General features: G+C 40.2%; 2 protein-coding genes across 12 annotated transcripts in view; both read left to right on the top strand.

The window, feature by feature from the left end:
* PCDH11X (protocadherin 11 X-linked) overlaps positions 1 to 13,887 on the top strand; it is a 1,146,051-nt gene that overhangs the window by 476,016 nt on the left and 656,148 nt on the right. The gene's annotated exons all lie outside the window — the stretch shown is intronic.
* LOC112547838 (uncharacterized) overlaps positions 1 to 13,887 on the top strand; it is a 240,467-nt gene that overhangs the window by 197,804 nt on the left and 28,776 nt on the right. The window contains exon 4 of one of the 2 annotated variants that reach the window (XR_012906849.1): positions 6,930 to 12,074. The exons of the other annotated variant lie outside the window; for it this stretch is intronic. The gene's annotated coding sequence lies outside the window, so the exon portion shown is untranslated. Of the gene's footprint in view, positions 1 to 6,929; positions 12,075 to 13,887 lie in introns of those variants that run through there. 2 annotated transcript variants of the gene reach the window in all.

The raw sequence follows: 13,887 nt of genomic DNA, 5'->3' as shown, positions 1-13,887 counted from the left end.
GCCAGATGCCCCAGAGGGAATGGACAGAACAGGGAATCATCAAGTAATCCCTCTTCTGTCACCCATTCCCAGCCTCTGACAAAAGTTAGGGACACCATTCCTACCCACCCTGGCTAATAGCCATTGATGGACCTAACCACCATGAATTTATCTAGTTCTTTCTTGAATCCTGTTAAAGTACTTGTCTTTACACCCTCCTCTGTCAAGAAGTTCCACAGGCCAACTGTGGATTGTGTGAAGAAAACCTTTCTTTTTTTGTTTTAAACCTGCTACTTCTTAATTTCATTTAGTGACCCCTAGTTTTTATGTTATGGGAACAAGTAAATAACTTTTCCTTATTCACTTTTTCCACACCAGTCATGATTTTATAGACTTCTATCATATCATCCCTTAGTCTTCTCTTTTCTAAGGTGAAAAGTCCCAGTCTTTTTAATCTTTCTTCACATGAGACCTGTGGCAAATGCCACTGTTCAAGATGTGGGTGCACCATGGTTTTAAATAGAGGCAATAAGATGTTCTCTGTTGTATCCTCTATCCCCTTTTAATATAATTCCTAACAATTTGTTTTCTTTTTTGACTGCCTCTCCACATGGAGTGGATGTTTTCAGAGAACTATCCATAATGACTCCAAGATCTTTCTCGTGAGTAGTTATAGCAAAATTAGTCCCCATCATATTGTATATGTAATTAGGATAATTTTTTCCAATATGCATTGCTTTACATTTATCAACATTACATTTCACTTGCCATTTTGTTGCTGAATCACTTAGTTTGGTGAAATCTTTGTGAATCTTTCTTCACAGTCTGCTTTAGTCTTAGCTAATGGCCTTGAGCAGTTTATCATCTGCAAATTTTGCCACCTCATTGTTTAAATAATTATATTTATTATAATGGTGGGAAGGAGAGGGAAGGGAATTTTGCTACATATGATGACATTTATATTTGAAGACATCTTTAGATCAGGCTTTGAAAATGTTAATGGAGAATGCTAAAAGTTTGACCTCTCATGGTGCAGAAGGACTCTTGTACAGATGGGACCTCCCTAGTCCAGCCCCCTTGGGACCTAAGCAGTCCCAAACAACATAGTTTTCTGGACTAGGGGAGGTCAAGGCTTCCCTCCCAGCTATTGGCCCTGCTCCCACTGCAGCCCTGCTGGGGTTGTGCTTTTGGGTCCGGGGCTATGCTCCCCAGTGTGCCGGTTCCAGTCCCAGACTCCACTTTGGTCTGCACTCCCAAGCACTGGCCCTGCTGCCTTTGGCCCGAGTGGGGCAATGCTTCCTGCTATGCCAGCCCTGACCAGGAGTGTGCTGCCAGCCCCCACCAGTCTCACTGCCTCTGGTCAGGCAGGACTGCACTTGCCATTGTGCCCGCCCTGGTGCTGCCGGAATGTGCTCCCTGCCACCAGCCCCAGTGGAGGCTGTGCTCCTCACCAAGCCAGCCCTGCTACTGCTGGGGCTGCACTCCTCACCACCAGCCCAGCCCCTGGATCTGGCCAACTGGGGCTCACTGATCAGCAATATCCGGGGTCCTTCCAGACCATGGATGTTGCACAATCAGAGAATCGCAGATTTTAGAGGTGCTGCCTATAGTATGTCTATGCCACTTACCATTTGTTACTAGCTGTTTGTGGTTCTGAGCCTGTGACATATTGCTCAGATAAGGACTGATCTACAGCTCTTTGAAATAAACAGAAAAACTCCTACAGGACTCAGTGGCTTTGTGTGAGACCCAAAAATCCCAATTCAGCCAGATACTCCAGTATATTCCTAACTTAAGAACATGAAGTCAATAGGATTGTTCACACACTTAAGGGTAGGAGCATGCTCACGTACCTTCCTCAATCTGGACCCTAAGTAGGAGTTGCCGATATTACAAGGTTGAGATCCTTTTGTCAATTAACTACACCAAAACATGTCAAGGACTGGGAAGGAAAGTTTATATATTAAATCTTTGGCCCCTGCAATTATTGTTGTACCGCTGTAGGCTAATTTACATGATTGAATGTATACATGTGTGTATGAGTGTGTGGAGTAGGGTTATTAGTTTATTTTATTAAGCAGTTATGATAATTAAACTGTATTGTTTTTCTGTGGGCAACGCATCTAATAGTAAAGAGTCACCACTAGCAGCAGGCAGACAAATGTCAAAAGACAGGCTTTGGTATAACTATGTATACTGCAGACAATAATTTTTGAAGCCAAAATTAAAATAGTTCCATTTAAATAACATGAATATAAGAATAGGAAAGATGTTTACCTTCCACCTCCTATATGAAAAGTATATTTCAAGGGAACAGATTTATATATATAAACGCACTCTACTCAGCCAGTTAACCTTGATGCCTCATAATAAACTGCTACTGCCTATTAGATAAAGTACTCATTCAGGCATTTATTAAAACAGAATAAAAAAAAACCAGAATAGCAGTAAAACCTTAAGGAAGCCTATATGACCTATCATGTAAATCCTTATTTTGCACATGATAGACCCGATATATCATAACAGCTCCTTACAGCCATTGCAAGTCTATTGTATAAGTAGATATGAGTGGATTGTGTCTGCATGTGAAAAAAATCATAGGAGTTATTCTGTTGAAAATAAATAGCATATGCATTTCTTATACCAAATAACAATGATGTTTCATTTTCTCAAATACCTCAAGCCAATGCAAGAGGCCAAAGTACCTGAACAATTTCACTGAAAAAACGAAATCCAGAAATGAACCATACCACACCTATGTCATTTTGAACTTAGACTTGTTGGACTTGTAAGCAAGCACTATCATTTCCTATGCATATAATCGAAAACGGAGAATTTTAAACTTACATTTAGAGCCTCAATTTATATGAACCAATCTCAGGATATTTTTAGTCTTTCTGAAACATTTTATGATACGTCAGACAATGAGGTAATTGGCCATATGTTAAAAATCAAAATTAATTTTGAGTCTAGCTTTCCAGACAGTATTTCTCTAGCAAAGGCATAAAGATGATTTGAAACCATTTTTTCAGTGCTTGTTGTGATGTCCCAGAGAAATATTGTTATTAAAGCACTTAGCGATAATCACTTTCAGCTTCAGGGATGCTTTTCTATCTTTGAATGAAATGTTGGTCAAATTCCACGTGTATGTCATAAGCCATTCAAGGGTAACAGAAGGCAGACTCCAAGGTATATAATGATAATAATTAGCACCTCCTTCACTTTTATTTTTAGTTGACCCCATTTTTTCCTTTCAGTGTAGAAACCTACACTGTCATCTGAAATCTACAAGTTGTGTGCCACCCAAAATTCTCTGTGTCTAAGGCATGTGTTCTGACAAGCTGTCCTACTGCTTTTGTGACCTAGGAATGGGAGAAGACTAGAGTTCTGATTTTCTGCTTTATTGATTATAGTGGTAATCAACATAGAATCATAGAACGGAAAGGAACCTCAAAAGGTCATCAAGTCTAGTCCTCTGCACTCAAGGCAGGACCAAGTACCCAAACAGAACCAAGCCCTCGCAGATGTTTGTCTAACCTGCGTTTAAAAATCTCCACTGATGAAAAAATCCACAAACCTTCCTAGGCAATTTATTTCAATGATTAGTCACCCTGATAGTTGGGAAGTTTTTTCCTAATGTTCAACCTAGATCTCCCTTGCTGCAATTTAAGCCCACTGCTTCTTCTCCTATCATTAGCTGATAAGGAGAAAAATTTTCTCCCTTTTCCTTGTAACACCCTTTCTAATACTTGAAAGTTATCATATCCCCTCTCAGTCTTCTCTTTTCCAGACTAAACAAACCCAGTTCTTTCACTCTTCCCTCGTAGGTCATGTTTTCTAGACTTTTAATCATGTGTTGCTCTTCTCTGGACTTTTCCAATTTGTCCACATCTTTGCTGAAATGTGGTGCCCCAAAATGGACACAATACTCTAGCTGAGGCCTAATCAGTGTGGAACAAAGCAGAAGAATTATTTCACAACATTTCTGCAAATATATCACAGCATGATATTTGCTTACTTTACAACAATGATATACTGTTGTCTCATATTTAGCTAGTGGTCCACCATGACCTGATGATCACTTTCTGCAGTACTCCTTCCTAGGTAGACATTTCATATTTTGTACATGTACAACTGATTGCTCCATCCTAAATGGGGAACTTTGCCCTTGTCCATATTGAATGAGCAGATAATTTTTCCAGTTTGTCTAGATCATTTTGAATTATAATCCTATCACCCAAAAGCACTTGCAACCCCACCCAGCTTGGTATCATTTACAGACTTTATAAGTGTACTCTCTATGGGTATGTCTTCACTACCACCCTAGTGGTAGTTCAAACTAGGGTGGTAATGTAGGCAACCGGAGTTGCAAATGAAGCCCGGGATTTGAATTTCCCAGGCTTCATTTGCATCTCGCCGGGCGCTGCCATTTTTAAATGTCCGCTAGTGCGGACTCCATGCCATGCAGCTACACGCGGCATGGACTAGGTAGTTTAAAGTGCCTCGTTTCACGAGGAGTAACGGTAGTTCGGAATAGGAAGCCTAGTCTGAACTACCTAGTCCGTGCCGCGTGTAGCCTCGCGGCACGGAGTCCGCACTAGCGGACATTTAAAAATGGCAGCGCCCGGCGAGATGCAAATGAAGCCTGGGAAATTCAAATCCCGGGCTTCATTTGCAACTCCGGTTGCCTACATTACCACCCTAGTTCGAACTAGGGTGGTAGTGTAGACATACCCTATGCCATTATCTAAATCTCTGATGAAGATATTGAACAGAACCAGACCCAGAACTGATCCCTGCATAACCCCATTTGTTATGTCCTTCCACTATGACTGAACCATTGATAACAATTTTCTTGAAACAGTAATCCAATCAGTTGAGCACCCACCTTTTAGTAGCTCCACCTAGATTTTGTTTCCCTAGTTTGTTAATTAGAAGGTCATGCAAGACTATCAGTTGTCTTACTAATATACAAGATATACCACATCTATCACTTCCCACTTATCCACAAGGCTTATTACTCTGTCAAAGAAAGCTATCAGGTTGGTAGTTGTTGTTTACAATCTCATGTTGACTGTTACTTTTCACCTTATTTTCTAAATGTTTGCAAATGGATTATTTTGTTTTCTCCGTTATCTTTCCTAACAGAAGTTAAATTGACTTGTCTGTGGTTTCCTGGGTCCTTATTTCCCTTTTTGTAGTTGGGCACTATGGATACATCTACACAGCAGCGTTATTTTAGAATAACTGACATTATTCTGAAATAACATAACAAGCCTTTATTTTTAAATAATGTTGCGCTGAAGGAGTTCATACTCCGACTCATGGTAACCCTCATTTTATAAGGAGTAAGGAAAGTTGAAAGAATAGTGTTCTTCCTCTGACTTCCTGCACTGTAGAGAGCGCCAAAAGCCAAATTAAGCTCTTTCAACTTCAGCTACACAATTAACGTAGCTGAAATTGCATAGCCTAATTCAACTTTAGCCCTGCTGTGTAGAGGTACCCTACACGTGTTCTTTTTCCAATGTACCAATCTCTCCCATCTTCCATGACATTTTAAGGATAATAGCTAACAGCTTAGATATCTCTTCAGTCAGCTCCTTGAGTGCTGGCTACAGTCCCCTTTTAGGGACATATGGCTAAAAATAAGGTTTGAAAATCTTCTATTCATAGGGATCCTGAGCCATTATGTAGATGATGACACATTATCAAGTGGTGACCTACCCGTGGAGGCCCCTCAAGTCTAATCCCCTTTAATGGCATGACTTGACCTTAGTCTAGGTCTACATACAAGAGCCCACAATGGTCTCAGTCTATATGCCTAACTTCTGATTCAGGGTAGAATGGTTCAGGGGCTTGAGTCCATATACAAGTCCTCTCTGCTAGGGGTAATATCGCCTAGGAGCAAGAGTCCATACACAACTCTCTTCCAATAGGAGTAATATAGCCTAGTGGCCAAAGTCCACAAATAGAGCCCCTCTACTAGGGCTAATACAGCCTGGTAGCCAGATTCCATTTAACAATCTCCACTAATAGGAGTAATATGGCCCAGAGGCCTAGTCCAGAGGCCCACAGGAAAACTTCACCCACACAGGCTAGATATGGAGGGGGTACAGGCCCTCTCAGTCCACCAGGTCTCAGCCCAAGGCCCTGTTGGCAGTGGCACAGACCACTGCCCACTCAGCAGGGAGTCTGGCCACAACAAACTGAGCACCCAAACAACAATTCCCTGCCCTGGCCATTTCCTACTGTTCCTTATCTGATGCTGTTCCCTGTCATCATACTCTGGGGTTATGGTTCCTTAGGTATCCTCTCAACCTGGCAGCAGCTAAGGTCTGATGGCATCTGCTCCTCTGGCTCCAGCCCTTTCTATACACCTCTTTCCCTTTCCACAGTCAGCCTAAACTGAGCTGCCCTTTATAGTGTGCCTCTGTTTGGAGCATGCCCAGTAGGGCTGTGGGGGTTGGGCCCTCTCAGCCAGCAGGGCCAAAGCAACTCCCTGAGCTTCAGTGCGGGGTTGATATACCCCATTACACACATGTTCAAACCAAGGTAATACACTATCAAGACAATCAGTGCAGGACACAATTGACTTTGTTGCAGAGAGTTGTGTATGCACTATAATTATACAAACCCACACATTTCTGCTGCTATTCTGTAATTATATCCATGGTATATATTATTCATTTTAAGGCAATTTAGAAGAGAGCAGTGACCATCTTTTGAGTGGTTATTGTTATATTTAAATACTGTGAAATGTTTTTCCAGTGAATGAAAAATGTCAGAGTGTATTTTAACATTTACACTGTTATCAATATAGCAGCCATGACAAGAACTAATAACAACTCTTGTGTAATCTGTATTAATGGGCTAATAATGTGATGCACTCGATTTGCACCATGTAATAACTCAAAAAAAGTGAAAACCTAAAAATGATTCATTTCTTTCAGGTCTGATTGTTCAGGATAGAAGCCAAAAAGCATTTCTTTGTTTGTGCGTCTTCAAAGAAGAAAAATGTGTAGAAAGACCTTCCACAGAAAGTTGTTTATAGGGAAAAAAGAGACACCTTCTCCCTGACACAGAGAGGTCATTAAAAAAATATATCTCTGATCACAGCTTGGAGAAACAGAAGGAATGAAAAATAAGTCTAACAAAGGAGCGCTAATGATTACACATGTACCCAGAAATCTATCAGTTTTCCAAATGTGATCTGTTAGAATTAGATGGAAGATTCATTAATTGTGTGTGTATTATTTTTGGAATTTTGAATGATATGATGCTGCAAGTATTATACTTGGCTATAAATGTAGAGGCTTCTGCTTAATTTAGTTCTTATAGTAACTAAGAATGGCCAAAGAACATAGTGATATGTTAATTTTAATTGGCACATCATGTGAGGAAACATTATGCAAGCTTGTTTCTTTATATTATATAAGAAGGAATTTACAATAATGCAGTTTGATAAGTAAGACTCTCAGGAATGATTAAATACTCACTTCTGTCCAAAGAAATGAATACATGCTTTAGGTTACAGAATTAGGGAGTTCCTTTTCATAATGTTTTCTGTCTTCTTTCCTCAACTCTAAAAGAAAACAAACACCGTTTTGTTAGCTCCTGAAACTTTAGCATAAATGACAAACAAATCAGAAAAAAAAACCCAGATTGACTAAATAGGAGAAGCTTCTAGCCATCAAAATATCTTCTTGGCCAGATACAATTTCTTTAACATTTCTCAAAAGAAATTCATACCTGACAAAAGAGGCAATTAGTTTTGTGAATGACAACAGTAAATGTCACCACTGGCTGTAATAATGAATAGAACCATCAGTTTATGTTGGCAAGCATCATTATTATGAACATTAAAATAATCAGTTTCCTGTCATTTAAAGTCTGCACCTGCATTTTTCTTTCCTCAAACACCCTAATTTCAGTCACAAACCATATAGTTTTACTCTGCTATTTTTACTTCTCTTTCTCAGTTTGAAATGTTAGAATAATCTTGAAGTCAAGTTTGAAACATGTCCCATAGTAAGTATTAAAAAGAAGGTACAAATGCTGACGTAACCCATCTTTCCTAAGATAATGTTAATAGGTACATAATGACACAGGAGAACTGTATTGGTTTAAGAGGAAAGAGGATAAATAGCCAAGAGTCTGTCAACTCATGAATGTATCATTAGGCTGTGTTCTCTTTGTGCTTTCACTGAAAGAAAGTAATTAATATTAACATGGGTGTGACCTTCAGATCAGGCTCTAACTTTAGGATCTCAGGCAAAACCTGCTGATGAATGACTTCCTGTGATCATTAGTTCATAAGAATGGCCATACTGGGTCAGACCAAAGGTCCACCTAGCCCAGTATCTTATCTTCTGACAGTGGCCAATGCCAGGTGCCTCAGAGGGAATGAACAGAAAAGGAAATCATCAAGTGATCCATCCCCTGTCATCCATCCCCATCTTCCAGTAAACAGAGTACCTAGTTCCATTAACCAAGTGCCTGCACAGGCATCTGTATCTCTGTACCTCTGTAGTCCAACTGTCCAACCTCCCCACAGACTCCTCTATTGTTTCCATCCACCCTCTTTGAAAATTACACCCACATCATGATTAGGACAGGGGTCCTGTGACCTAAAAATCAGAGCAGAAGTCATACTAAAGGTTGGACCTCCCTGGTCGAGAACTCTCGGGACCTGAGCAGTCCTGGACCAGGGAATTTGCCAGACCAGAGGAGGTGAGTGCTTCCCTGCTGGCTGCTCTGTCGCTGGTTCCTCTCTTTGGGGATTCCCACTCTGCCGCTGCCCTGCTAAAACTGGCTGGTCAGGGCTCCCGGTCAGGGTTCCCCCCTGTGCCTGTCCTGATGCAACTGGGGGTTACCCTGCTGAAGCTGCCCATCCACCTCAGTCCCTCTGCCTCCAGGGATTCCCATGCAGGAGCAGGAATCTCCACCCGACCTGGCCCCACTGCCACTGACAGTTGTCGCTGGTAGGGATATCAATGTCTAGTTAATCCTGTTGACTACATGCATTCCCCCTCCCCTTGCTGCCTGCAGAGCCACCTGCCTCCCCCACATACTTGCACTTAGATGTCTCCTTTTCCTCTTTCTTCATCCAGTAAACCATTCTGAGCCTGCGTTAGTAGCAAAATATGATCATCAGAGTGTACTAGGAAAGGCAGAAAACACAGATTAAAGATATTCCCTGCCTGGGTGAAGGTTCTCACGCATTGCAGTACCAGTTTACTCTAGCTGAGTTGTCTGCCCTCTCTTTCTCCACATTGAGAAGATGAAGGACTAATACCCCCTAAATGACACAATATTTCAGTGAAAAAACATTTCAGTATTTGAGGTGAAACTTAGCTTGCATGCTTGTAGGGAAAAGCTTGGCAATGTAATCAGACTTAACAAATGTTGGGTTTTTAAAATTTACTTTCAGGTTTGCTTTTTTGAGTTTTTATCTGTTATAGTTTCATGATTATTAATAATCTCACAATTTTGGGAGCCTGGGATGCAAACTTGGAAGGCATTTAGGGGTAAATTAGAGCTAGATAACAACACAGAACACTCAGAGAGGATTGATGGCTGTAAGCAAACTTTATGGGACCACAGGAAACTTGGCCACCCCCATGATAAGTGGACATTCAGCTAACTAAAATCATGCAGATGTTGCTGGACTAGAGTGCCAGATTAGAGAGGTTCAACCTGTATGATCAATATTTGTATTTTCCTTTTCTGTGTTGCCCTTATTCTTAATTCGTGACATTCCATTATCCTTCACTATGTTTCCATTTAGCTGATCTTCCTTCTGTGTATTGAAGACTGGTGTTGGCATGATTTCATAAGTCTCTACCAACCTTTTTTCCCTCAACTACTAAATTTAAAGGCCTTCTTAGCAAGCATGACAGACTTGCTCCTAGAAAGTTAATACATTAATATTCAAGTGGAGTCTATCAGTCAGGAAGACTCTTTGTTCCTTGAATTCATCCCCATGGTTGATCACCCCAAAATCTTCCTCTTAACATCAATCCTTCAGTCATCTGTCAATGTTTATTATCTTGACACTGTATGATGTTTAAGAGAGATCAATACAGAAGTTTCTAAATCTCTGAGAGGAAAATAAAAGGTTCACTGATACTAAGTTATTTGTTCAAGCTCTGAACTCAAAGAATGAGAACACTTAGTTTCACATTTCTTACAATTCCAAGAAGTTATGTTTTTACAAATGGTATTGCTAAAGGTTTCCTGCCACAAGACCGTGTGGGCTGTAGGTAGAATTTTAAACACTTTAGTGGCATGTTTCATAGAAATTTTCAGGTTTGAAATCCCTCAGTGGGCTGGTACACTAATGACATGTCATAATGTGCTTATCCAGCAAGCATGGAGATCTTTTGTTCAGTCTTGAATACATGGATGGCTGCTGGCCATGCAAGCTTGAGAAAGAAACAAGATTTGAAGTGCGATTAGCTAAATAGTTTTGTGATAACTTTAAAAGCCCAGTCACAGGGGAAATGGCATAACATGATTTGGCAGTTGGTTAGTTACAGGAACATTAACTGTCAAGCTCAGCTGACAGCCTTGGAGCTATGTTTCGCGTAAAGCATATACAGTTTGGAAATGAAGACAAAGAATGACAAAAATGCCATCTATTCCATAATGGAAGTAGAATTTCTAAATATACTGTTAGTATACTTGAGATAGACATCACTTTTTTATGAGGGATCATTTGTGATCTTTCAATATTTCTTTCTATCTGCATTCGTGAGAGTAGTGTAGAGTCTGGTGTCTCTCCAGCTTGCTTCACATTTTATACATTTTAACCTACGGGATTTTTTTCCCTTTTGTTGTGCTCATGACATTTCTTTACAAAAAGGTTCACATTTAATATGTATATCAGACTTGTTAGCCAGTTTATCTCAATGTTCATTCATTTTTCTAATCTCTTGTATTTGCCTTCTGAGAGTCCCTCTTCCATTCAAGTCATGTAACCACTGGCAGGGCTAAGAAAAGATCTAAGGGGTTTTTCTTCCCTTGGCAGCCTTTAGGTGTATATGTGATACCCATTAAAGCATATATGTGATACCTGTTAAAGCATATTATGCATATTATGCAATTGACAAAAGGAGACATACTACAATATGAATTTTCACATTGGGTAGACAATGAGCCAACATCACATTCACCAGAAGTGGTGACTTCTATCCTACTCCCCACCAATCCTCAAGTGGAATCTGTCAGTCATGAAGACTCTTCCTTATGTGAATTCATCATACTGGTTGATTATCCCCAAACCATCTTCTTAGCATCAACCCTGGAGTCACCTGTTAATGTTTATTACCTTGTCAGTGTGTTATATTTAATGGAGAATTCTTAAAGAAAATCAATATATAAGTTTCTAAGTCCATGAGAAGAAAAAATATTTTAAAAGATCCCTGGATACCTGCTACAGATGTTGCAACATGGAGCACAAGATTGCATAGTGTTACAACTGGTGTGACATGTGCCTAAACCCAGGTATAATATTAAAATAGTGAGATTTCAGTTCAGAATTTAATTTTTCTTCTGCAAGCATTTTGGTACATCTGTGGGTATGTCTACACTTACACCCTAGTTCGGACTAGGAATGCAAATGCAAATTCAGTCAATGAAGCGGGGATTTATATATTCCGCCCTTCATTAGAATGATCTTGCCGGCACGTTACTCCGAATGCCAGCTGTTTTGAAAGTGAAAGTGCGCTCTGGGACGCATTAGTTCGAACCAAACCCCTTGGCTCGAACTAACATTACTCCTCAATTGCAACTCCTATGCAATTACTCTGAGGACTTGAGTTGAAATGTATGTGAAGAAATTGATGAAAACAAATTGGTCTTATACTGCTCTTTCATTTGGGAAGATTTTACAGGGTCTACTGGCATTTACATTACTGAGTTTAGTGTTACCACCTGATCTAGTACGCAAGTCAATAGCACTATTTACAGTTCACAAAAGTGAGTAGTCCTATAGCACTTTGGAGACTAACATAGACAGACAGACAGACAGATAGTATCATGAGCTTTTGTGGGCAAAACCAACTTCCTCAGATGAGCAGAGTGGAGGAAAAAAAGGGGGAGGACCTCTCAATATATAACAGAAAAAAAGGGAGAGGGGAAGGGGGGGAAAGTACTTGTCAATTGTAGTGTCAGTGCCAATGAGGCTAATTGAGTGGGCTGGAAGTTTCTTGTACTTAGCTTTTGATGTCAATTGGGTTTTAAATAAAATGACCCATCAAGTTCATGTCTTTGTTCAGGACATGAGAGATAGTGAAATTTACATATGAAGGCCAGTCCCTCAGTTTCTCTCTGTAGTTGGTTTTTGAAATTCCTTTGTAGAAAAATGGTTACTTTTAGCTCTATTAATGGGTGCCCTGCTAGGTTAAAATGTGCTCCTGCAGGTTTTTGTGTATTACCATTTCTGATATCTGATTTGTGTCCATTTATTCTTTGTTGTAGAGACTGTCCCATTTGGCCAATACACATGGCAGAGGCATTGCTGGCATAGATCACATTAGAGGATGCCCAGTTGTATGAGCTTCTGATATAACCACCACCAGGCAGATTTGAAACTGGGACCTCTAAAGCGTAGTATAAGAGCCTCTACCTTCTGTGTTAAAAGTCAGCTGACTCCTAGCTCATGCTATAGCGGTCTCTTGATCTTAGCTGTTGCTGTTCTAGGTGCCACTGCATGGGACAGTGAACCACACTAGGTGTGTGGGTTACACTGGCTTACGTAGTTAGGTCCTGTGATGATGTTGCTTGTGTAGATTTGTGGACAGAGTTGGCAATGGGATTTATTGCAGGGATAGGTTCCTGGGTGAGTACGTCTGAGGTGTGATGTGTGGTTGCTGGAAAGAATTTGCTTCAGATTACGGGGTAGGCGAGGACTGCCCCATCTCCCAAGGTTTGTGAGAGAGAAGGATCGTTTCCAGAATAGGTTGTAGATTGTTAATGATGCGCTGGAGCGGTTTAAGTTGGAGGCTGTAGGTGATGATTAGTGGTGTTATGTTATTTTCCTTGTAGGTCCTATCTTGAAGAAGCAGATTCCTGGGTACTTGTCCTGGGTACAGTTTGCAAAGTAAATACATCTGTACAGGGTCAGTGTCATAGTCCCATACATCCCATTAATATTGTGATCTGTTAAATTGAGCACAGATCTATTTACTAGGAACTCTTGAGTTCTATTAGTTCTGTCTCTGACGATGACACACTGTCACCTTGGACAACTCATTTAATCAGCAGTTTTGCTTTCTGCAACCAAAAAAGGGGGATGAAAATACTTATCCACTTATGTAATTGTAAGGATTAACTAGGTAATATTTGTATAGCCCTTATGCTGTGAGGATTAATTAGTTAATGTTTGTACAGTACTTTGAAATGTGCCATTTAATTACTAAGCATTATTATATATTCATTATTATGAGCAACAAATACAGTTGTACAAAATTTTTTAAAAATTGCTCCATTAGGTGAAGGTGAATGTATCAGTATATTTTAAATAATAGTGGAAGTAATCTGCCTCAGTACCTCTTTGTGTAAAATATCAGATGATTGCTCTTACTGCAATCTGTTACTGATATTAGAAACTATTAAATATTGTACTGCTAAATCTGCAATCTAACTATGATGGTAGCAGCATTAAGAATTGCTGACTGAATCATGAGTTGGATTAGGGCCAAATTCAGATTATTTTGCTAACAGCAAGTAGCAATTTTGTTTGTGGAGTAAGGTGTTGTTCACTGTAAGGGCATCACAATCTGATGCTTAGTGATTCATGCTTCAGTATCAGCAGGGGCAGATGACAGTTTTGCAGGGCCCCGGGCAGCGTAAGTCCATGGGCCCCCCCCCCCTTTGCCACGGCGCATGCGCAGTGACGCATGAGCA

This window comes from Pelodiscus sinensis, chromosome 13 (genome assembly GCF_049634645.1).
Source record: "Pelodiscus sinensis isolate JC-2024 chromosome 13, ASM4963464v1, whole genome shotgun sequence".
Lineage (NCBI taxonomy): Eukaryota > Metazoa > Chordata > Testudines > Trionychidae > Pelodiscus > Pelodiscus sinensis.
Note: the sequence above shows the minus strand (reverse complement) of the source record. Positions and strands in the feature narration are given on the sequence as shown.